The sequence below is a fragment of the Triticum dicoccoides genome, chromosome 4A, assembly GCF_002162155.2.
Source record: "Triticum dicoccoides isolate Atlit2015 ecotype Zavitan chromosome 4A, WEW_v2.0, whole genome shotgun sequence".
NCBI lineage: Eukaryota > Viridiplantae > Streptophyta > Magnoliopsida > Poales > Poaceae > Triticum > Triticum dicoccoides.
The window spans coordinates 629274273-629301469 of record NC_041386.1 but is presented as its reverse complement, the minus strand read 5'-3'; the positions used below and the strand labels follow the sequence as shown (position 1 = coordinate 629301469).

General features: G+C 40.7%; 1 pseudogene; it reads left to right on the top strand.

The window, feature by feature from the left end:
* LOC119283902 overlaps positions 1–27197 on the top strand; it is a 126420-nt pseudogene that overhangs the window by 59821 nt on the left and 39402 nt on the right.

Below are 27197 nucleotides of genomic sequence, written 5' to 3'. Positions count from 1 at the left end.
CGTTCTAGTAACGAATACGACGACCCTGGAACTTCAAATTAGGAGTGGCATGCCATCGTATGTGGCCACTATATTGAGGTGGACATAAGCCCCACCTGCTTTTTCGATAAAGGGCGATTTTATTACTTCAAGATGTAGCATCGAGCGAATGTAGATCATTATGAGTAACACCCGACCTCTGCATAACTAGATACACCCAGCCAAATACGAAAGTCTGACAAAAAGACATAACACAAAACCGACAAATCAACAATACTAGACATATAGACCGACACTATGCCTACGTCGAAAGAAGTAGTGGATCAATCTGTAGGTTATACTGGCACCCATGTTAAAAAAAAAAACCTCCGTAGCCACCTGCTTCTATCGCGTACACACCGCCTTGAACAGCGGTTCGTACTCTGCTCGTTGTAGCATAGACCATGTACGAAGCGAGTGTGTACACCATGTATAAGCCCCACCTGCTTAGTTGTTCTCTTCTTCTCCCTGCTTCCTCCTGTCTCCCATCTCTTTCTTTCAGGCTTTTCTTTTTTAAAAATTAGAAGAAACACTTGTTTTCCAGGAATCCTGCACAAAAAAGGGGTGGTTTTGAGTAATATACTCACCTAGAAGTTTCTTGTAGAGATATATATGCTTATTACTAATAATGAACACAACTAGTTGGGCGTAAGCACCAGGGACATCTCCGGAAATTTCACACCCTGGGGTGAAAATCAAAATAGGTCCCTAAATGTCAAAAGGTTCATTTAAATGAAAAACTAACATAACTAAAGTATACTCCCGCTCAACTATATAACTTAAAATGCGCGTTATTCGGTACAATATTTATGAAATATATCAAATAGTAATGCTAAAGTAGTAATGATGGTAATAAAGCAATAAATTAACCTCACGTTCTGCCGAAAAGCAACATTTCTCTAATATTTATATTGACATTAAATCTTCAATCATTTCTTCATAACTAATATTCTCAAAGACATCCTTTTCAAGTTATATTGTGTCCAAACCACAAATTATAATGGTACAATAATTGCCTAGCATGAATAAATCAATTTCAATGGTCACATCTTTTGGAAGGAACATACAAGCTGGTTTTTGTAACGCGTTGACACAAAAGATATGTACTTATTTTAATTCCTTTCTAATAAGTATTTCTATGAAAAGATATCATTCCACCAAGGAGCGCGTATTTTTACGGAGAGGCATCTTTTCAGAAAGAAACGTGTCTTTCCACAAAGACCAAGGGGCATGTATTCCCCAAAGAGGCACCCTTTCACCTAGGGACATCTTTTAACCAAAATACATGAGCATTCGTAAGCTCCAATTGTGAAGATCTAACAATCTTGAACGATCCTCGATATAATCTAATGTATGCTCCTTTTAGAGTGGCGTGGCCTAACGTGCGCTGCATTTGGAGTTAATTTTAGAATAAAAAGAGATCAAGGAGTACTTCTTCAAAATATTTAGAATATCAACAGAAACCATATATTTATTAAGTGAGTCCTCATGGAAAATTACCTCACCAAAAAGTACATCAATATGTGTATGTTCTCCGCTTGTAAGTGCACCTTCAATATTAACACAAGCAAGCATCAAACTTGTTGTCCAAGGATCACAATCTATCTGAAGTAAGCAAGAAACCAAATGTTTATCGTACCTCTTATATTGTTTAAATTCCTTAGTGAGTGAAATGATAGCTTGATCAACGGAATGTATACAAGAATTGACCCTACATGACTCCTCCACAGATCATCATCTACATCCTCATCAAATCTACTTTTTTCTTTTGATATTATGTTTGGTGCAGAATTCTAGACGAATATCCATCTCCATTGATTTTTTTAGTATTCCAATGCTTTTGAAAATCCAGTTACTCTATACCTAGTGAAAAAGGAAATAAGGCCATGTGCAAATTCAAGTGCAATATTGATAACCATATCCTTTGATCATAACTATTTGTTGATCAAATTAGCAGATGATAGTATTTCATACCATGTGATTACTGACACTCAAAATTCAAAGCCACAAAGATTATTTCGGCTAACGATTGACCTCCAGTACTTGTCGATGGTTCTTTATCACTTTCATCCACTTGTAGTAAGGAATCCCTTACTTCTGGTAGTTGAGATCTTATAGCCTTAACACCATCAACAGGACTGTCCTAATGGTTCGATGGCAATGACATGAGAGTCAATCATGTGTTATGTTAGCTATGAAATTTTTTGTTGTATTAGAATTAGCAAATGTCGTATAGATGCGTTGGATAACTCCAAAAAATATGTTGCTTTTTAATAAGACTTTGCCATATCACATAGAGTCATACTATGACAACCACAAGCTAAACTCTTTTATTATCTACATATGTTTCTTTTGTGCCCCTAGAAGTTTTCCTTTCAAAATCAACCTATTATCATATTTTGTCCTCTTACGTTGTCCACATCAGGGTCAAGCCTTCCCTTTTTACGACAACAAATAATCCTTATCCAAGAGTATCTTTCACATCCATAAAACCAAAGAAGAATTGTTTAATGTAAAAAGAACCTGAAGATGCGTCAATGTTCCTAATTATCAAATACATATTTTCTTGGTGGCTTGCATCAGGAATGCAATCAAGTATAACCAATAAGTACTTTGCTTATTTTGCCTTTTCAATTATTTCAGACCTGATTGTAGCAGCGAGCAAATTTAACTCACTCTAGATAGAACGACCAAGACAATTGTCACAAAATTTATCATTGGTGATGCAGTCAACATGCTCTTTGAAAACTGGCTCAAATTCAACTAACATTAGAATTAGTCCTATTACTCCCATGAAATGCAATATTATGATGTGCAAGAAATTTTACCTTTAAAAGAATCATGAACAAAACTTTTCTCCAATTATCCCTTTCTTCGCTTAGCAACTTTATTTTTTTATTCTTTTGCAACCTAAGGTGCAATTCACACCATGTAATCATATTTGTGACTATGTTTTCTACTAGTTTCATGCTCTTTAAGTCTACTACCAAGATGACTCCTTTATTAAAGCTCCAATTTGCAAACTACCTTCCCATGAGCCCCTATCTTAATAATTTGCATAAAATAATTACTTTGTCAATATCTTTTTTGTGTACAAGCCATCATGTGTCACACTTTTATCCATTAGATAGAAATCTAGTGTATGGTAGGTAAAAAACCTTCTAGACAATTTATTTCTAGGACCATGCTCAATAAACAAGTTTCTTTTAGCACCTAAATATCTATCATTCGGTACCAATTGCATCCCAAGTTCTTGGTCAAATATATCGTGTTGAAAAGGATTATGGATGTTATCAGAAATATTAGAACTACTACTTTCATCAACAGAATTAACAATATCACCTTCATTGGCAGTACTACCAACAACCTCCATGGGCAATATTAGCATCTCCCCTTAATGATAATGTTACCATCATCCACTGCATCAATTTCTGCATCATGATTGTCAACCTCTACAACTTCATTACCAAGACTGTCATAAACATTAACATGAGGAATTTGATTTTCATCGTCAAGTTGCAAGTCGGTCACAACAAATCAATAAATAGCTCCCCGTGCAAGGCTTTGTTGTTTGTATTGTTGGTTGTCTTGTTTTCGTCTTTGCAATCAAATTGATCGAGCGTCATTGCCTACTACTTAATGTTTCATTTGCGCAACTGGATGGAAAATAAGTGAGCGGGTTCCATTATCGGATTGGAAGCAAAAATTCAAAGCTTTGCCATGGTTTGGTCTTCCTATCCTCCAAGCTTAAGCCAGCCCATCTAGCATTTTCTCGTTTCCCGAGTGACAAGAAAATAAGACCACAACTGCCATGAACAGATAACAATTTTACTGTAAAAAATCTCTCTAATGGGGGCCCATGGTTTTGGGGACCCTATGTGGCCGCTCAAGTCACACACACCCTCATTGACGGGCCTAGTAAGCACATGAATTTCCAAATTAGGAACATGCTAGCATGTTCTACAACAAGTTCGTGATTTCAGGATTTTGCTCGTTGTCACCGGCTCATAAAAAAAGTTGTGTGCCAGATCCACGCATCACACGGTCGTCATCTACGTCAAACTATCCAACCCTAAAACCAACTATTATGCTAGGTTGGATATTTTGAAACCACACCTCATACCAACATTAATCACGCCCTAAAGTTGAGGCTACTACCAAGTTGGCCCCGTTGTCCTAATTTATTTGTCATTCAATATTTCCATTCCAAGCCATGGCACATTATCCATCTATTTTTTTTTAGAGGACTGCAACCTCACTCCTTAGGAACCCACCTCTTGAAGAAGGAGCACATAACTCTATAGGGCACCCGATTTAACTCCAAAGTGTCTGAGCATTAAAAACAAATGGCGGTGACCTCGTACACTTCCGTGGACTTATTTTATTGGAAGTTGTTTGGTTGCAAGGTCCAAACGTGGATAAAACATGCGTCAAACAAATCATAAGACTAAAAATATACCCTGTTAGCTTTCCGGGTAGCTAAAATTGGATGCCATGTTTGTTTGATATAGTTATTAATTCTATTTTCTAATGGGTGCACATAGTGGAAAATGAAAAAAAACATCATTTTTTCGTTAAAATAAAGATGTGATATCAAGAGACCCCCTCACAATGCTTCCCCCTCGACCGTCTGTTCACCTAGATGAAGTGGCAAGACACCTCACACTTGCTTGACTCAGGAGCGCATTTTTCAATGTTGCATGAATGGTTGGGACGCGACCCTCCCCAACACCCATCTCATTGTTTTATGGGACACTGATGCATGTTGGCGGCAGAACCTCACATTGCTTGCAGCTCATAGGTCAAACCACTAGAGAAAGACTATCCTCGTTAGAAATGGAGGTGGAATTAGGTCTCCAAATGTGTCATGTTGCTTCCGTGAAACGATGTTCTTGCAGCAAATAAGTTGTTAGAGTTTTGCCAACCATGCATTCTATTGTACCTCCATACCCTATATGTGAAGTTATTAATTTCGTGTGCATTCGAGCCCGCTGTGATTGACTGTTCTATACAAATGTGAGGAAACTGCGTGCATGCGGTTCAAATAATCTTTTCATTGTTATTTGTGTAGGATTTGGTGTCATTTTTTCATATGTATTCTAGAAGGAAAGGAGCAATCAAAATCATAAATGAAGCAAGCGGCAAAATTCGACCATCAAGGTATATATGCATACTTTTTACTAGCGTAAAAGTAAGAATACATTTTGTACCTCAAACAAATTGTTCCAAGGAATGACATCTTCGCATAGTACCACAACTGAAAGTTCATGACTTATTAATTTACGGACCTAAGATCCTGAAAAGTTGTCGTATGAACATAACCAGGATGACACTTCTTCTCGGAGCGCCCGGTTCTGGGAAGACAACATTTTTGAAGGCATTGGCAGGAAAGTTGGATTCATCCCTAAAGGTAGGCTGGGTTATGTACATACCACCAAAAACACCTACATACGTGGTCTAATGGAAATTGCATTTTTCTTGATGTAAAATATCTTACTAGCGCAAAGGAAAGATCACATACAAGGAAGAAGAAGTGAATTGCTCAACACCTCAACACATGCATGCTTACATTAGCCAGTATGATCTTCACCATGCTGAGATGACTGTCAGAGAGACAATTGATTTCTCGTCCAATATGTTGGGAACCATTAACGAATTTGGTAAGTCATTGTCCTAAGCATGGTGTGCTATTCATATTATAGGTCTTACATATAGATCAAGATTATGTGCTTATGAACGAGATTAATTTTGTAACAAAATGCATAAAGTGGAACTCAAAAAGCTCCCGTGTAGATGGTAAAGGTATCCTTTATTTTTCATCTACATGGATAGTAATCAATACGATTCCTATATTTGGAATGTTAAACGTAGAGATGATGGGACAATCAGTAAGAAGAAAGCAGGGTGAGCTCAATGAAGTGGAACCAAATCTTGACTCATTTATTAAGGTGGTTACTTCGATTTTCTCAATTTTTAATAATTACATTTATCTCCCCAACCACTTAAGATATGTTATCTACAGGCTACGACATTTGGAGAAGGAACTAACCTTACAATGAACTATATTATCAAGGTACCAGTAACTTTTCAATCTACTGTTATTTATCTTGACAACATAATCACAAGATCTGTGTGATGTAGATACTTGGTTTGTCTGAGTGTGCTGATATCCTAGTGGGGGATGAGATGAGAAGAGGCATATCGGGAGGACAAAAGAAAAGGGCAACAATTGGTTAGCATTTTATACTTTGTGCCATGTATTTTGTTCCTCTTTGTTGAAATTTTAGCCTCTCTTGAAATTTACTACCAACTTTGCCCTGATAGCTTGACCTTTATGGAGAAAACTAAATTTCCGATCCCTTAACTTACCTACTTGACCATTTTAGCGTTATATCGACTAGAGGGGGGTGAATAGCCGATTTTTATAAAAGTCTTCAAAACGTGGAAGTTTCGAAGACAAACGATAGAAATAGACCTATTATCATGCAGCGGAAGGTAGACTACACTAGGCAAACCATAGTCAAGTATTCAATGAAGTGAAAGCACAATGACCTATAGCAGCTAGGTAGTTAGGATCAGGTAGGAAGATATTATGAAGCCAAACAGAATACGCAGTCACTCAGTGAAGACAAAAGATATTGCAATCATACAATGACTTCACAAGGACCAATAGTAAGTAAAGGGAAGGGAAGGATGAAACCAGTCACTCGTTGAAGACAATGATTTGTTAGACCAGTTCCAGTTGCTGTGACAACTGTACGTCTGGTTAGGGCGGCTAGGTATTTAAACCTGAGGACACACAGTCCCGGACACCCAGTCCTGAACACGCAGCTCAGGACATCCAGTCCTCACCATATTCCCCTTGAGCTAAGGTCACACAGACCTCGCCCAATCACTCTGGTAAGTCTTCAAGGTAGACTCCCAAACCTTCACAGACTTCGTTCACCGGCGATCCACAATGACTCTTGGATGCTCAGAACGCGACGCCTAACCGGCTGGAGGATTCACAGTCCTCAAGTATAATAAGTCTTCAGATCACACAGACAGGAAGACTTAAGTGATGCCTAACACTCTTTGGCTCTGGGTGGTTAGGGCTTTATCCTCACAAGGAATTATCTCTCAAAGGCTTCGAGGTGGGTTGCTCTCAAACGACAAAAGACGTACTCTAACTCTGAGCAGCCAACCGTTTATGGTTGTAGGGGGTGAGCTATTTATAGCCACTAGGCAACCCGACCTGATTTGTCCGAAATGACCCTGGGTCACTAAGGAACTGACACGTGTTCCAACGGTCAGATTTCAAACACACACGACAACTTTACTTGGGCTACAAGCAAAGCTGACTTGTCCGACTCTGGACAAGATTCGCTCTCATAGTCTTCACTCGAAGACATAGGTTTTGGTTAAGCATCACTTCAGTCATTCTGACTGGTTCTCTTGGACCTCACTTAACAGTACGGTGGTTCCTATGACTCAACAAGGAAGAAAAAGAACTACGAAAGATCTAAGTCTTCGAGCTCCATAGGCTTCATGCGATGTCTTCTCTTGTCATAGTCTTCAATGTGAATATCTTCACATACCACCTTTGACATCAATGTCTTCATACATTTTTAGGGGTCATCTCTGGTAGGAAAACCGAATCAATGAGGGACTTCTACCTGTGTTATCCTGCAATTCTCACAAACACATTAGTCCCTCAATTAGGTTTGTCATCAATACTCCAAAACCAACTAGGGGTGGGACTAGATGCACTTACAACTGTTATTTATCCTAACAACATAATCACAAGATTTGTGTGATGTAGATACTTGGTTTGTCTGAGTGTGCTGATATCCTAGTGGGGGATGAGATGAGGAGAGGCATATCGGGAGGACAAAAGAAAAGGGCAACAATTGGTTAGCATTTTATACTTTGTGCCATGTATTTTGTTCCTCTTTTTTGAAATTTTAGCCTCTCTTGAAATTTACTACCAACTTTGCCCTGATAGCTTGACCTTTATGGAGAAAACTAAATTTCCGATCCCTTAACTTACCTACTTGTGGATTTTGCATCGCTGAATTTCAAAGCTAGTCCACTTTGCACAAAGAAGTTGCCAAAAGTAGACAAATATGGACAAGTTTGGTACCTCGACTGAACCAAATTTTCCCATGCCGACCCAGCAGGGTATTGAACAATTGTCTCTCATGTGTCAAAAATTCTATTTCCTTCCATATATCTATAGTGTGGACATTTTGTCGAGAACTCTTGGGATGTCTGCACAGAGCGCTACCCAGGGTATGTGGCATGTCGGCCTACACTACGCCCCATGAATCGTCTCCGTTCAGCGAGTTATGCACCGTCGCCACCGGTGGCCCTTTTAGCTAGCAAGACATGGCCCTGTCTCAAGCCGCACGTGCGCCTGACCGTGTCAAGTTCCCCATCCTTTTACCACCCTCACTGTTAGGATCGGACCCATGTTTAGTTGAGTGGGGGGGCCCCTCCACTCATGATTTAAAAATTCAATAATATTTGCTAGTGTTGTTTCACGAAATATGCTTAAATTCTTTGAATTTCTAGATAATATGCCCCCACTCGAGTAGTTTTCCCTCACTCATTATACTTTCTAGGTCCACCACTTCTCACCATTGCAACATGCGCACGACATAGAGTGAGATGGTGTTCACATGCACTCCAACTCATCTTTCACAAACTGCACCCATGGTTCGACACCAGCTCCATCCATATTGTGAACTAGCCTAGAAACATTTGTCAAGCGTGGTTGTGTCATCGCATGTCACTGCACCATATTCTCATCATTTCCTTTGGAAGGTACTGCCATATGATGGCATGTCGCTAGAGGTAGTGACCGCTTGGGACACCACTCATAGATGTTTGTCAGCTACAAGGACACAGAAGCACGTATCATTGCCCTTCCCTCAGGTGATGTGGCGATGCCACCTGACGTGGGGTCAGACCTCTCCCCACGTGTAGGCGCCTCTGTCTTTGGTGTTGCACCGCCCCCACGCATTCCCACCTCCGCCCGTGGAGCACCTACTAGAGGCAGCCGACGGGCTGAGCCAACCGCTATCAAGGGGCCTCCGGAACCCCGCCTCTCGTGATCCTGTATGGGAGAGGGGCGATCAGGTTTTTGGGGAGCGCACTCGCGTGACTGCTGGCAGCGACGACTTCGCGAACGGCGACTTCTTCCCTGACCTCGGCAACCTCATCCTCGACGACATGGGCGACAACATCAACGCTGGCGGTGCTGCACCCGCTGCATCGTATGTGATTCTATCCTTCCTGTTCGAGACCGTGGTACAATTCATGTTTCTAGTATGTGCCCTAGATGTGATATGTTCATCTGCTATGCTAGTTCGCATGATTAGGTTAATCTCTACTGCTGTGGTCATGATTTATATTCTGTTTATTCGGATGAAATCTCGTAGTAATTTGCTCATATTTCCTTCAATCCAAAAACCTGAATATAGGCAATTTACTCTGAGTGCTTTTGCTGCGCATCTAAAACTGTCTGCCTTTAAGGGGGCGCAATATAAGAGGTGGCGCACGAGAGCAGTCTACTGGTTTCAGACCATGGGCTGCTATGATGCCACCAAGGGTAAGCCAGAGGGCGATCTTAATCCAGCACAGCTGGAAGCTTTTGAGAAGATCGATACCCTCTTTAAAGGCGCTCTTCTAAGTGTTCTTGATGACTCCATTGTGGATTCGTATATGTCGTTTGACAACGGCAAGGACATGTGGGCTGCGCTCGAGGCCAAGTTTGGTGCCTCGGACGCCGGCAGCGAGTTGTACGTCATGGAGCAATTCTATGACTACAAGATGACTGATGAGCGCCCTGTTGTACAGCAGGCTCATGAGATACAGTCGCTCGCAAAAGAATTTGAGTACTTCAAGTGTGTGTTACCGGACAAATTTGTTGCCGGAGGCATCATTGCCAAGCTTCCACCTTCGTGGAACAATTTTGCTACTTCCCTGAAACACAAGAGACAGGAGTTTTCCGTTGCGGATCTCATTGGTACTCTTGATGTTGAAGAGAAGGCGAGAGCAAAGGACACACGTGCTCGAGTTGCTGAGGGAGGTTCTAGTACCCACATGGTACAGAAGAAGAACTCCCAGCCCAACAAGTACAAAAACAATCAGAACAAAACTCAGGGCAAAGGCAAGTTTGATACAAAGAACAAGCCATCACATTCTACCGACTTCAAGAAGAATTCTCATAAGAAGGGGAAGGGACTTTGCCATGTCTGCGGTGATCCTAATCACTGGGCTCCAAAGTGTCCTAACTGCTTTGAGGAGCGCGAACATGAGAAGAGCGGCAAGTCCGCTAATGTTGTCATCGGTGATACTGATATGAAGGAATCAGGGTACGATATTTTTCCTACCATCCTTTCAGTATTTCAATCCCCTGATTGGTTAATTGACACCGGTGCCAATGTACATGTTTGTGCTGACGCCTCCATGTTTTCTTCTTACCAGGCAACAGGGACTTCACCCGTGCTGATGGGGAACGGGTCACATGCCATCGTTCGAGGTGTTGGTATGGTCGATCTGAAGTTTACTTCGGGGAAGACTGTGCGTCTGAAGAACGTTCATCATGTGCCGTCCATTAATAAAAATCTCGTTAGCGGTTCCCGTTTATGTCGAGATGGTTTTAAGTTGGTTTTCGAATCCAATAAAGTTGTAATTTCTAAGTGTGGACAATTTGTTGGAAAAGGCTATGAGTCCGGAGGCTTGTTCCACCTATCTTTGTCAGATATTTGCACTAAAGTTATTAATAATGTTTGCCACAATAATGAGTCTGATATTTGGCATTCACGACTCTGTCATATTAACTTTGGTTGCATGACGCGGTTAGCCAATATGAATTTAATTCCGAAAATCTCTACTGTCAAAGGCTCCAAGTGCCAAGTATGTGTGCAAGCTAAGCAACCTCGTAAGTCCCATAAGACTGCAGAGGCAAGAGACTTGGTGCCACTAGAGCTTATACATTCTGATCTTTGTGAGATGAATGGCGTGATGACAAAAGGTGGAAAGAGATACTTCATGACGTTGATTGATGACTCCACTAGATATTGTTATGTGTATCTTTTGAAATCAAAAGATGAGGCTTTGACTTTCTTTAAAAACTATAAAGCTGAGGCAGAGAACCAACTTGATCGGAAAATTAAACGGCGTAGGTCCAATCGTGGTGGAGAGTATTTTTCCAATGAATTTGATCTGTTTTGTGCGGAACATGGTATAATCCATGAAAGGATGCCTCCCTACTCACCCCAGTCAAATGGGGTAGCCGAAAGAAAGAACCGAACTCTAACTGATATGGTTAACACCATGTTAGACACTTCGGGTCTATCCAAGGAATGCTGGGGGGGAGGCACTAATGACTGCGTGTCATGTCCTAAACCGAGTTCCCATAAAGCATAAGACTATGACTCTATTTGAGCAATGGGAAAGGAAAAGGTTGAAACTCTCTTACCTACGTACTTGGGATTGTTTGGCGAAAGTCAATATACCAATTCCCAAGAAGCGCAAGCTTGGACCAAAAACCGTGGATTGTATTCTTCTGGGCTATGCTTTTCATAGCATCGGCTATAGATTTTTTATAATAAAATTTGAGGTATCCGACATGCATGTTGGTACGATTATGGAATCAAATGATGCAACTTTCTTTGAGGACATATTTCCTATGAAGGATATGTCGAGTTCATCAAATCAGGAGATACCTACTCCATCTAGTGAGGAATTCACTGTAATTCCTGAACCCACCATTGTGATGGAACACATTGAGAATCCTGTTGAGGGTAACAATGGAACTCCTGTGAGGAGTAAGAGACAGAGGACTGCAAAGTCTTTTGGTGATGATTTCATTGTGTACCTCGTGGATGACACACCCAGGACAATTTCAGAAGCCTATGCGTCTCCTGATGCTGACTACTGGAAGGAAGCTGTACGTAGCGAGATGGATTCCATCTTAGCTAACGGTACCTGGGAGATCACTGACCGTCCATATGGGTGCAAACCTGTAGGATGTAAGTGGGTGTTCAAGAAGAAGCTTAGACCTGATGGTACGATTGAAAAGTACAAGGCACGGCTTGTGGCCAAGGGTCATACCCAGAAAGAAGGTGAAGACTTCTTTGATACTTACTCACCCGTGGCTAGACTGACCACAATTCGGGTGCTACTATCACTGGCTGCCTCACATGGTCTTCTCGTTCATCAAATGGACGTTAAGACGGCTTTCCTTAATGGAGAGTTGAAGGAGGAAATTTACATGGATCAGCCAGATGGTTTTGTAGTACCTGGTCAGGAAGGAAAGGTGTGCAAGTTATTAAAGTCTTTATATGGCCTTAAACTAGCTCCTAAGGAGTGGCATGAGAAGTTCGAAAGAACATTAACTGCTGTCGGCTTTGTAGTAAATGATGGTGACAAGTGCGTGTACTATCACTATGGTGGGGGCGAAGGAGTTATTCTTTGTCTGTATGTCGATGACATATTGATCTTTGGAACCAAACTTGATTTAATCAAGGAGGTTAAGGATTTCTTATCTCGCTGTTTTGAGATGAAGGATCTAGGAGTAGCTGATGTTATCTTAAACATCAAGCTGTTGAGAGATGAGAATGGTGGGATCACACTGCTTCAGTCTCATTATGTGGAAAAGGTCTTGAGTCGTTTTGGGTACAGCGACTGCACGCCTTCTCCAACTCCATATGATGCTAGTGTGTTGCTTCGAAAGAATCGACGGATTGCTAGAGATCAACTGAGGTATTCTCAGATTATTGGCTCACTTATGTATTTGGCGAGTGCCACGAGGCCTGACATCTCTTTTGCTGTGAGCAAGCTGAGTCGGTTTGTGTCAAAACCGGGAGATGATCATTGGCATGTGCTTGAGAGAGTTATGCGCTATTTCGAAGGCACCGCGAGCTATGGGATTCACTACACCGGGTATCCAAGGGTACTGGAGGGTTATAGTGACTCAAACTGGATATCTGATGCTGATGAGATTAAGGCCACAAGTGGTTATGTTTTTACACTTGATGGTGGCGCTGTTTCCTGGAAGTCTTGCAAGCAGACCATCTTAACGAGGTCAACTATGGAAGCAGAACTCACAGCATTAGACACTGCCACTGTTGAAGCAGAGTGGCTTCGTGAACTCTTGATGGACTTACCTATGGTTGAAAAACCAATACCCCCTATCCTGATGAACTGTGATAATCAAACTGTGATCGTCAAGATAAACAGTTCTAAGGACAATATGAAGTCCTCAAGGCATGTGAAGAGGAGACTAAAATCTGTCAGAAAATTGAGGAACTCCGGAGTTATTACGTTGGATTATATCCAAACGTCGAAAAACTTGGCAGGTCCCTTCACAAAGGGTCTATCACGTAATGTGATAGATAATGCATCGATGGAGATGGGTTTGAGACCCACCGCATGAGTTTTCCATAATGGTAACCCACTCTATGTGATCGGAGATCTCGTGAAGTAGAAGTGGGAGACAAGCTGTTGGTCAGCTGGGAGGAGAGTATCCCTATATAAATTATCCCACTCCGTAAAGATGTAATACTCTCCTGATCTGCATGGCAGGTTGATAATTATCTTAATGTGTTCCAAGTGGCTTATTCGGGTAAGCAGAGATGTTGTCCTGCAGAACATCTTCTGAGGAACACACCTATATGAATTTGACTGTCAACGTCGCAGTCTGTGAGAATTGGGTGTTCTCTAATAAATTTATGAAAGGCCCTGGAGTATGACGTATACGCTCCACCCGCGGGGAAGCCTTGCGGCAGCCCAGTATCGGTCAAGAATTTGTGTGAAACTAGTTTCACAGAAAACTTGTAGTTCAAGGCATAGTCCACTATTCAAGTTGTGATCTAGTGTAGCATAAATTTCTAAGTGGAAGTTCAACTTCACAGTCTCCACTAAGCACCGATATATAAAACAATGGTTTGGAACTAAATGATGAGATGTGCCAATGAGACTTTGTGGGGATTGTTGGAATTTTGCTAGTAGGCCTTTGGCCCAAAGCCCAACTAAAATTCTGAAATTCTCTTGGCCCATTCGTGCACACATATGAGTGGAGTGAGGCTAAAATTTAGTCCCACATTGGAAGTTGAGAGAGAGTTGCACCTCTTTATAAGGTGAGCTCTTCTACCACTTGTATGAGCATGAGAAGAGGAGACCTACACGCGTGCTCCTCCTCCTCCTCGCTCGCCTCGCCTCGCCTTGTCCCGACGCGACGCGGGTTGCGGGATTGAGCCGAGGACAGAGCTATGCATGTTGTCTATATTTTTGCCGCCGCTTCGTATGGTTTCTCATCACCGTTCCAGATCATTGCGCCGCCAAGCTAGTCTTCTCCATCCCTCCTTCCGGCGTGCACCGCGAGAAGGGACAGCAGGCCTCCGAAACCCCGCCTCTCGTGATCCTGTACGGGAGAGGGGCGATCAGGTTTTTGGGGAGCGCACTCGCGCGACTGCTGGCAGCGACGACTTCGCGAACGACGACTTCTTCCCCGACCTCGGCAACCTCATCCTCGACGACATGGGCGACAACATCAACGCTGGCGGTGCTGCACCCGCTGCACCGTATGTGATTCTATCCTTCCTGTTCGAGATCGTGGTAGAATTCATGTTTCTAGTATGTGCCCTAGATGTGATATGTTCATCTGCTATGCTAGTTCGCATGATTAGTTTAATCTCTACTGCTGTTGTCATGATTTATATTCTGTTTATTTGGATTAAATCTCGTAGTAATTTGCTTATATTTCCTTCACATATGTAGCAACTGTGTGTCTTTTACTTGCAATAACAGTTGTGCTTTCCATCGCATGCAGTCTGGGAGTCGCCGGGCCCAAGGTGGAGGTGCGGTTCGAGGATCTCGCCGTGGAGGCACACGTCCGCATCGGCCGCCGGGAGCTGCCGACGCTGCTCAACTGCGCCGTCAACGCCGCACAGGTATGTCCGCATCGTTTTGGCCGGCGATCGACCAGCCTGTTGCCCTCCTACCATCTCCTCAAACTGTAGACACGATCTTCAAAGTGGTGCGTTGCTGGCGGCCGGGTAAGGGTGAATAAATAGAATCATGGCGAGCTGACGCCTCTCAGCCTGTTTCCCTGCTCCTAGTCAGTTGCTGCTTTGCATCGCTCCTACTCCTAGTCCTGGTCAGTTGATCGCTGTGATGTATATAAGCAGATCTTAGTTTTGGTGAACTGCCTAGTTACCTTTCGTGAACTGCTATGTCTTGACTGTTGAGGTACGACATGCATGTGGAAGCCCAAGACCTCTAGTTCATGCATCCTTCACTTTTAGCTCTCTAGCCTCTGCTTATGCAGTTTCTAACAGACAACGTGATTTCAACTAGCGGGCAAAGGGGCGGCGGCACACCGCGTCCGTGCAACTGCTCTTGACTTATACAATTGTTGTTGCTGCTCAAAAACTATAACAACATAGTACACATGTCGGATGAGTGGAAAAGTATATCAGGTTAAAATATTATGGGGATACATTGCAGTGGCTAGATGAGACAAATTTGCTTATTAAAAAAGAAAATCCAGTGAAGTGCAATAGTTTCTTTACAGTTAAGCTATCATAAGAAAATGTGAAATAGAAGATTGACAGGCTAAAACAGTGAGATCTTCTAGTAACACAGATCTTTGACTCTCCAGTTGTGATAGTACATTCCTTTTTTTTTTACTCTGAAATCTTCAAATAGCTACTCCAAGTAGGAAGCAGACCATGGAGAAGCTGCTCGCATGCTTGTAAGTGTTCAAGGTACCCTATGCAAAGGCGTCAAAAAGTCAACTTTAGGTTCCCTTCTCGTGGCATTTTCTGGAACTCTAATGGGTAATTCTGATGATTTTTTTTACAAAAATGACACCATAATCGGTGAACATGGGCTTACAACAGATCCTTATATGCCATGGAAAATAATGTGTTCATGTTATCATTTAAACGTTCTCTATGGCTCTAAATATTTGAGCAAAAAGATATTAATCCATGGTTTTGTTTATGACTTATTGAACCAGAACATCAAATTTACCTTAACCACAAGTCTGAAATTATTGGTAGAGTTAGTTCCAATTATAGTGCCACGATAAAGTGAGCTTATGTCATCTAAAAATATCACCGATTGCTTCTAACCACTAAGGGATAAAAGAAGAGAAACTAATAACTAAACTCACCAAACCTGAAATAGCTCATTATCCAAGGCAATCTAACACTGAAAAGAGTTCTTTCTGCAAAAGATTAAATTTGCTTGATCGCCATATTAAAATGTTGCCAAAGAACCAACCTTATGTTAATTCGAATTTTGCTTTGACCCACATAAAGAGAACTTTTTTCCCTGCTTGCTGATTTAGTTGCTAACAATGGTATTTAGTAGCAAATGAATCAAGGCTAGTACTGGAAGATAGTTGTTTCATGTAAGAAAAGAGGACACACACAAAAATTGCCACAACAATGCTCATATGGACAGGCAAGCTTTGTCTTTTCCATGGTAGATGATAATCAATATACTCAATTCTTTCAAATGGATACACATGACAAATATATCATATGAAAAAAAGTTGGAAATGTCAAACATGCATGCCTAGCTAACTAGCTATAGGACAATGCTAGAAAGAACTTTTGAACTGATCGTATGTTTGCTTGATAATCCAAGAAGATTCATCTTTGAAGTGAAAATGCTTGTTGTCAATATGTGGAAGGAGGGCCGGAGAAACTTGCATGGAGCATCGAAACAATGTGTTGGTACACCCTTAAGAACTGGAATTGCTATCTGAATACCGATCACTTGAAAAACAATTCATCTATACATTTGAAGTCTGAGAAATTACATTGTGTTATTTGTAGTATTATATAAGATACAAATTTGCATACCTAGTTCTTTTGCATGGCGGAAACATCGAGAAATAAAATTAGAAAATTGACAACTAAAACTAACTATTGCCAAGGTGAGAATGGGATTTTCTTCATATATAGTGAAGTTGATGTCTAAGAAAGAATTCGATAATCTGGACCGAGATAAAAAATATAATTTATTAAAAGTATAAAGCTGGCATAAAGATAACTATTTTTAAAAAGGTGTAGTTGTAAAGCAGTGTATTCCTTTTTGACACCGAGTCAAAGCTGTGAACCAACCAAACGAACATGCATCAAAACACGGGTAGCGCGAACTGAGCGTAGCTCACATGGTTAGCTTCCTTCTGATGGTACCATCCCACTAGGGTTCACGTCTTAGACTATGCCACGAGTGCTCGCATTTTCATAGATTTATTTCAGCCTTTTCGGCGATGTTTGTTCAGTAGGAGGAGATGTCACCGTCGACTACGAAGGCGCCTGTAGTGACTTCGTCAATCTCAAGATGTTGTGCTGGCTCGGTATCTCGGAGGTTCTCATAGAGGTAGAGTGTGTATGGGTGTGTTCATAGGGGTGAGTGTATGTGTGTGTACGTGGGCATCAAAGTGTGCTACGAAGACATCTATGGTGACTTTGTCAATCTCAAGATATTGTGTCGGCTCAGTATCTCGGAGGTGCTCATGGAGTTACGGTGTGTGTGCGCGCGTTCATAGGTGTGTATGTGCGTATGTGGGCATCAACATCGACTACCAAGACATCTGCGTTGACTTCGTCAATCTCAACATGTTGCGCCGGCTCAGTATCTCGGAGGTATTAATTGAGGTAGAGTGTGCATGTGCACGTTCATATGGGTGTGTGTATGTGAACATCTACGTTGTACTGCGTTAAAAAATCAGTAGCAAAACACAAAAGGAAAAATCCAATAATTAACCAAATAAAAAATCAAACACATGTCAGCTAGAAATGGATTCATGCAAAGCACTTCAAATGCACGGCAGCAGCCCTTGCTTAGCTTCTTTAATTGTTTTATATATTACTCCATTCACTTCCTTACACAAGGCCACTTCATATTTGCATGTCTAACTAACAATTAACTTTACCACTAAAAATGAGTTCATGCCATAAAAGGTGTTATGCACATTTCAAACAACTTTTCGATGATATATTTTCGATGACATTCAATTCATATTTTGTTAAGCAAAATTATAAGTCAAAGTTTGATACGGAAAATGAGATGGCCTTGTATAAAAAAAATAATGTAATACGAGACAGAATTCTCTTTTTCAAAAAAAAACGAGGATCCACGAAGCTGTGGCAACCTGGGCCAAGCCGTGCTTGAGGAGGATGTGGATCACCTCCAGCACAAGCGGACTTGTGTAGTTCGACGTCAACACCTGAACTTAATGTTATTTCTCATGCATTGCTTTCCCTAGAGACACAACAAATAATACACGCATATGTATGTACTTGACGTTCGTACATGACCTTTTTTAAAACAATTCATAATTTGTAGTGTTACAGGAGAAAACAATTCAATATATGAGGCGGGCGGGGATTGTTTTTGCCTGAGTAAATACTTAAAGCCATTACATTTGGAGCACACTTCTAGGTGACCACCACCATTTCAATTTTTTTAAACACCACTTTTGGGATGAGTGGTCCCAAAAATCACTTTGGTTTAGAGCGTTCTAGTAACGAATACGACGACCCTGGAACTTCAAATTAGGAGTGGCATGCCATCGTATGTGGCCACTATATTGAGGTGGACATAAGCCCCACCTGCTTTTTCGATAAAGGGCGATTTTATTACTTCAAGATGTAGCATCGAGCGAATGCAGATCATTATGAGTAACACCCGACCTCTGCATAACTAGATACACACAGCCAAATACGAAAGTCTGGCAAAAAGACATAACACAAAACCGACAAATCAACAATACTAGACATATAGACCGACACTATGCCTACGTCGAAAGAAGTGGTGGATCAATCTGTAGGTTATACTGGCACCCATGTTAGAAAAAAAAAACCTCCGTAGCCACCTGCTTCTATCGCGTACACACCGCCTTGAACAGCGGTTCGTACTCTGCTCGTTGTAGCATAGACCATGTACGAAGCGAGTGTGTACACCATGTATAAGCCCCACCTGCTTAGTTGTTCTCTTCTTCTCCCTGCTTCCTCCTGTCTCCCATCTCTTTCTTTCAGGCTTTTCTTTTTAAAAAATTAGAAGAAACACTTGTTTTCCAGGAATCCTGCACAAAAAAGGGGTGGTTTTGAGTAATATACTCACCTAGAAGTTTCTTGTAGAGATATATATGCTTATTACTAATAATGAACACAACTAGTTGGGCGTAAGCACCAGGGACATCTCCAGAAATTTCACACCCTGGGGTGAAAATCAAAATAGGTCCCTAAATGTCAAAAGGTTCATTTAAATGAAAAACTAACATAACTAAAGTATACTCCCGCTCAACTATATAACTTAAAATGCGCGTTATTCGGTACAATATTTATGAAATATATCAAATAGTAATGCTAAAGTAGTAATGATGGTAATAAAGCAATAAATTAACCTCACGTTCTGCCGAAAAGCAACATTTCTCTAATATTTATATTGACATTAAATCTTCAATCATTTCTTCATAACTAATATTCTCAAAGACATCCTTTTCAAGTTATATTGTGTCCAAACCACAAATTATAATGGTACAATAATTGCCTAGCATGAATAAATCAATTTCAATGGTCACATCTTTTGGAAGGAACATACAAGCTGGTTTTTGTAACGCGTTGACACAGAAGATATGTACTTATTTTAATTCCTTTCTAATAAGTATTTCTATGAAAAGATATCATTCCACCAAGGAGCGCGTATTTTTACGGAGAGGCATCTTTTCAGAAAGAAACGTGTCTTTCCACAAAGACCAAGGGGCATGTATTCCCCAAAGAGGCACCCTTTCACCTAGGGACATCTTTTAACCAAAATACATGAGCATTCGTAAGCTCCAATTGTCAAGATCTAACAATCTTGACCGATCCTCGATATAATCTAATGTATGCTCCTTTTAGAGTGGCGTGGCCTAACGTGCGCTGCATTTGGAGTTAATTTTAGAATAAAAAGAGATCAAGGAGTACTTCTTCAAAATATTTAGAATATCAACAGAAACCATATATTTATTAAGTGGGTCCTCATGGAAAATTACCTCACCAAAAAGTACATCAATATGTGTATGTTCTTCGCTTGTAAGTGCACCTTCAATATTAACACAAGCAAGCATCAAACTTGTTGTCCAAGGATCACAATCTATCTGAAGTAAGCAAGAAACCAAATGTTTATCGTACCTCTTATATTGTTTAAATTCCTTAGTGAGTGAAATGATAGCTTGATCAACGGAATGTATACAAGAATTGACCCTACATGACTCCTCCACAGATCATCATCTACATCCTCATCAAATCTACTTTTTTCTTTTGATATTATGTTTGGTGCGGAATTCTAGACGAATATCCATCTCCATTGATTTTTTTAGTATTCCAATGCTTTTGAAAATCCAGTTACTCTATACCTAGTGAAAAAGGAAATAAGGCCATGTGCAAATTCAAGTGCAATATTGATAACCATATCCTTTGATCATAACTATTTGTTGATCAAATTAGCAGCAGATAGTATTTCATACCATGTGATTACTGACACTCAAAATTCAAAGCCACAAAGATTATTTCGGCCAACGATTGACCTCCAGTACTTGTCGATGGTTCTTTATCACTTTCATCCACTTGTAGTAAGGAATCCCTTACTTCTGGTAGTTGAGATCTTATGGCCTTAACACCATCAACAGGACTGTCCTAATGGTTCGATGGCAATGACATGAGAGTCAATCATGTGTTATGTTAGCTATGAATTTTTTTTGTTGTATTAGAATTAGCAAATGTCGTATAGATGCGTTGGATAACTCCAAAAAATATGTTGCTTTTTGATAAGACTTTGCCATATCACATAGAGTCATACTATGACAACCACAAGCTAAACTCTTTTATTATCTACATATGTTTCTTTTGTGCCCCTAGAAGTTTTCCTTTCAAAATCAACCTATTATCATATTTTGTCCTCTTACGTTGTCCACATCAGGGTCAAGCCTTCCCTTTTTACGACAACAAATAATCCTTATCCAAGAGTATCTTTCACATCCATAAAACCAAAGAAGGATTGTTTAATGTAAAAGGAACCTGAAGATGCGTCAATGTTCCTAATTATCAAATACATATTTTCTCGGTGGCTTGCATCAGGAATGCAATCAAGTATAACCAATAAGTACTTTGCTTATTTTGCCTTTTCAATTATTTCAGACCTGATTGTAGCAGCGAGCAAATTTAACTCACTCTAGATAGAACGACCAAGACAATTGTCACAAAATTTATCATTGGTGATGCAGTCAACATGCTCTTTGAAAACTGGCTCAAATTCAACTAACATTAGAATTAGTCCTATTACTCCCATGAAATGCAATATTATGATGTGCAAGAAATTTTACCTTTAAAAGAATCATGAACAAAACTTTTCTCCAATTATCCCTTTCTTCGCTTAGCAACTTTATTTTTTTATTCTTTTGCAACCTAAGGTGCAATTCACACCATGTAATCATATTTGTGACTATGTTTTCTACTAGTTTCATGCTCTTTAAGTCTACTACCAAGATGACTCCTTTATTAAAGCTCCAATTTGCAAACTACCTTCCCATGAGCCCCTATCTTAATAATTTGCATAAAATAATTACTTTGTCAATATCTTTTTTGTGTACAAGCCATCATGTGTCACACTTTTATCCATTAGATAGAAATCTAGTGTATGGTAGGTAAAAAACCTTCTAGACAATTTATTTCTAGGACCATGCTCAATAAACAAGTTTCTTTTAGCACCTAAATATCTATCATTCGGTACCAATTGCATCCCAAGTTCTTGGTCAAATATATCGTGTTGAAAAGGATTATGGATGTTATCAGAAATATTAGAACTACTACTTTCATCAACAGAATTAACAATATCACCTTCATTGGCAGTACTACCAACAACCTCCATGGGCAATATTAGCATCTCCCCTTAATGATAATGTTACCATCATCCACTTCATCAATTTCTGCATCATGATTGTCAACCTCTACAACTTCATTACCAAGACTGTCATAAACATTAACATGAGGAATTTGATTTTCATCGTCAAGTTGCAAGTCGGTCACAACAAATCAATAAATAGATCCCCGTGCAAGGCTTTGTTGTTTGTATTGTTGGTTGTCTTGTTTTCGTCTTCGCAATCAAATTGATCGAGCGTCATTGCCTACTACTTAATGTTTCATTTGCGCAACTGGATGGAAAATAAGTGAGCGGGTTCCATTATCGGATTGGAAGCAAAAATTCAAAGCTTTGCCATGGTTTGGTCTTCCTATCCTCCAAGCTTAAGCCAGCCCATCTAGCATTTTCTCGTTTCCGGAGTGACAAGAAAATAAGACCACAACTGCCATGAACAGATAACAATTTTACTGTAAAAAATCTCTCTAATGGGGGCCCATGGTTTTGGGACCCTATGTGGCCGCTCAAGTCACACACACCCTCATTGACGGGCCTAGTAAGCACATGAATTTCCAAATTAGGAACATGCTAGCATGTTCTACAACAAGTTCATGATTTCAGGATTTTGCTCGTTGTCACCGGCTCATAAAAAAAGTTGTGTGCCAGATCCACGCATCACACGGTCGTCATCTACGTCAAACTATCCAACCCTAAAACCAACTATTATGCTAGGTTGGATATTTTGAAACCACACCTCATACCAACATTAATCACGCCCTAAAGTTGAGGCTACTACCAAGTTGGCCCCGTTGTCCTAATTTATTTGTCATTCAATATTTCCATTCCAAGCCATGGCACATTATCCATCTATGTTTTTTAGAGGACTGCAACCTCACTCCTTAGGAACCCACCTCTTGAAGAAGGAGCACATAACTCTATAGGGCACCCGATTTAACTCCAAAGTGTCTGAGCCTAGCCGGCCCTACAAGGCAACATGCTTGGACTACCTATTTGCAATGTCCTTATGGCCGACAGAACTAGGCATGCATTAAAAACAAATGGCGGTGACCTCGTACACTTCCGTGGACTTATTTTATTGGAAGTTGTTTGGTTGCAAGGTCCAAACGTGGATAAAACATGCGTCAAACAAATCATAAGACTAAAAATATACCCTGTTAGCTTTCCGAGTAGCTAAAATTGGATGCCATGTTTGTTTGATATAGTTATTAATTCTATTTTCTAATGGGTGCACATAGTGGAAAATGAAAAAAAAACATCATTTGTTCGTTAAAATAAAGATGTGATATCAAGAGACCCCCTCACAATGCTTCCCCCTCGACCGTCTGTTCACCTAGATGAAGTGGCAAGACACCTCACACTTGCTTGACTCAGGAGCGCATTTTTCAATGTTGCATGAATGGTTGGGACGTGACCCTCCCCAACACCCATCTCATTGTTTTATGGGACACTGATGCATGTTGGCGGCAGAACCTCACATTGGTTGCAGCTCATAGGTCAAACCACTAGAGAAAGACTATCCTCGTTAGAAATGGAGGTGGAATTAGGTCTCCAAATGTGTCATGTTGCTTCCGCGAAACGATGTTCTTGCAGCAAATAAGTTGTTAGAGTTTTGCCAACCACGCATTCTATTGTACCTCCATACCCTATATGTGAAGTTATTAATTTCGTGTGCATTCGAGCCCGCTGTGATTGACTGTTCTATACAAATGTGAGGAAACTGCGTGCATGTGGTTCAAATAATCTTTTGATTGTTATTTGTGTAGGATTTGGTGTCATTTTTTCATATGTATTCTAGAAGGAAAGGAGCAATCAAAATCATAAATGAAGCAAGCGGCAAAATTCGACCATCAAGGTATATATGCATACTTTTTACTAGCGTAAAAGTAAGAATACATTTTGTACCTCAAACAAATTGTTCCAAGGAATGACATCTTCGCATAGTACCACAACTGAAAGTTCATGACTTATTAATTTACGGACCTAAGATCCTGAAAAGTTGTAGTATGAACATAACCAGGATGACACTTCTTCTCGGTTCTGGGAAGACAACATTTTTTAAGGCATTGGCAGGAAAGTTGGATTCATCCCTAAAGGTAGGCTGGGTTATGTACATACCACCAAAAACACCTACATACGTGGTCTAATGGAAATTGCATTTTTCTTGATGTAAAATATCTTACTAGCGCAAAGGAAAGATCACATACAATGAAGAAGAAGTGAATTGCTCAACACCTCAACACATGCATGCTTACATTAGCCAGTATGATCTTCACCATGCTGAGATGACTGTCAGAGAGACAATTGATTTCTCGTCCAATATGTTGGGAACCATTAACAAATTTGGTAAGTCATTGTCCTAAGCATGGTGTGCTATTCATATTATAGGTCTTACATATAGATCAAGATTATGTGCTTATGAACGAGATTAATTTTGTAACAAAATGCATAAAGTGGAACTCAAAAAGCTCCCGTGTAGATGGTAAAGGTATCCTTTATTTTTCATCTACATGGATAGTAATCAATACAATTCCTGTATTTGGAATGTTAAACGTAGAGATGATGGGACAATCAGTAAGAAGAAAGCAGGGTGAGCTCAATGAAGTGCAACCAAATCTTGACTCATTTATTAAGGTGGTTACTTCGATTTTCTCAATTTTTAATAATTACATTTATCTCCCCAACCACTTAAGATATGTTATCTACAGGCTACGACATTTGGAGAAGGAACTAACCTTACAATGAACTATATTATCAAGGTACCAGTAACTTTTCAATCTACTGTTATTTATCTTGACAACATAATCACAAGATTTGTGTGATGTAGATACTTGGTTTGTCTGAGTGTGCTGATATCCTAGTGGGGGATGAGATGAGAAGAGGCATATCGGGAGGACAAAAGAAAAGGGCAACAATTGGTTAGCATTTTATACTTTGTGCCATGTATTTTGTTCCTCTTTGTTGAAATTTTAGCCTCTCTTGAAATTTACTACCAACTTTGCCCTGATAGCTTGACCTTTATGGAGAAAACTAAATTTCCGATCCCTTAACTTACCTACTTGACCATTTTAGCGTTATATCGACTAGAGGGGGGTGAATAGCCGATTTTTATAAAAGTCTTCAAAACGTGGAAGTTTCGAAGACAAACGATAGAAATAGACCTATTACCATGCAGCGGAAGGTAGACTACACTAGGCAAACCATAGTCAAGTATTCAATGAAGTGAAAGCACAATGACCTATAGCAGCTAGGTAGTTAGGATCAGGTAGGAAGATATTATGAAGCCAAACAGAACACGCAGTCACTCAGTGAAGATAAAAGACAGTGCAATTATACAATGACTTCACAAGGACCAATAGTAAGTAAAGGGAAGGGATGGATGAAACCAGTGACTCGTTGAAGACAATGATTTGTTAGATCAGTTCCAGTTGCTGTGACAACTGTACGTCTGGTTAGGGCGGCTAGGTATGCAAACCTGAGGACACACAGTCCCGGACACCCAGTCCTGAACACGCAGCTCAGGACATCCAGTCCTCACCATATTCCCCTTGAGCTAAGGTCACACAGACCTCTCCCAATCACTCTGGTAAGTCTTCAAGGTAGACTCCCAAACCTTCACAGACTTCGTTCACCGGCGATCCACAATGACTCTTGGATGCTCAGAACGCGACGCCTAACCGGCTGGAGGATTCACAGTCCTCAAGTGTAATAAGTCTTCAGATCACGCAGACAGGAAGACTTAAGTGATGCCTAACACTCTTTGGCTCTGGGTGGTTAGGTCTTTATCCTCACAAGGAATTATCTCTCAAAGGCTTCGAGGTGGGTTGCTCTCAAACGACAAAAGCCGTACTCTAACTCTGAGCAGCCAACCGTTTATGGTTGTAGGTGGTGAGCTATTTATAGCCACTAGGCAACCCGACCTGATTTGTCCGAAATGACCCTGGGTCACTAAGGAACTGACACGTGTTCCAACGGTCAGATTTCAAACACACACGGCAACTTTACTTGGGCTACAAGCAAAGTTGACTTGTCCGACTCTGGACAAGATTCGCTCTCATAGTCTTCACTCGAAGACATAGGTTTTGGTTAAGCATCACTTCAGTCATTCTGACTGGTTCTCTTGGACCCCACTTAACAGTACGGTGGTTGCTATGACTCAACAAGGAAGAAAAAGAACTACGAAAGATCTAAGTCTTCGAGCTCCATAGGCTTCATGCGATGTCTTGTCTTGTCATAGTCTTCAATGTGAATATCTTCACATACCACCTTTGACATCAATGTCTTCATACATTTTTAGGGGTCATCTCTGGTAGGAAAACCGAATCAATGAGGGACTTCTACCTGTGTTATCCTGCAGTTCTCACAAACACATTAGTCCCTCAACTAGGTTTGTCATCAATACTCCAAAACCAACTAGGGGTGGGACTAGATGCACTTACAATCTCCCCCTTTTTGGTGATTGATGACAAACTAGTTGAAGTTTTCAATGGGGAATATAATGTGAAATTGTAAAGGATAAGGAATTGTCTTCATAAGTTGCAAGGGCTCCCCCTGAAGATGTGCATATGAGTAATTTGCTTTTGGAATGCAAATGCACATGGCAGGTTGTACTTGTGGAGATCCTCTTCAACTTATGATGACAATTCATTATGCATGTGAAGGTATGTGAAGATAATGACATGCATAATAGAAAATGGACGTCTGCAAAATGATCTAAGTGCGGATTTTATCGTCGCACATGCGGAATTTATCATCGCATCACAAAGTAGCAAATAAGTAGCAGACGACCATCGAGTTTAAGTGTTACAACTCAAAGAACCAAATGTATCAAAACGAGAGTTGTAAACACTAGGCAAAATATAAAGCAACCGCCCATATGGACCCGCTTGAAGACTATCGAACTCATATGCTTCTCCCCCTTTTGTCATTAAGGACCAAAAAGGTTTGAAGACATAGAGCGTCTACTCGTTCCCATGAAGAGTAGGCGAAGCAGCAGGGTCGTCGGTAGTGTTCGGCGGTGCAGAAGAACTTGGAGCAGTGTCGAAGCGTGCTGAAGGAGGGGGTGGTGAAGTAGCATCGTCTTCGTCCTCGATCACTCGGGCATTCACAGTTGCCGCAGAGGAAGAGAACTCAGAGTCTTCAAGAGATGGAGTTCGTCGCAGCACTGCCCTTCAGGGAGGTGTGGAGTCAAACTTAAAGCGTTCAGAGAAGCCATCCTCTTGAAGATCATCTTCAGAGCACATAAGCGTCAG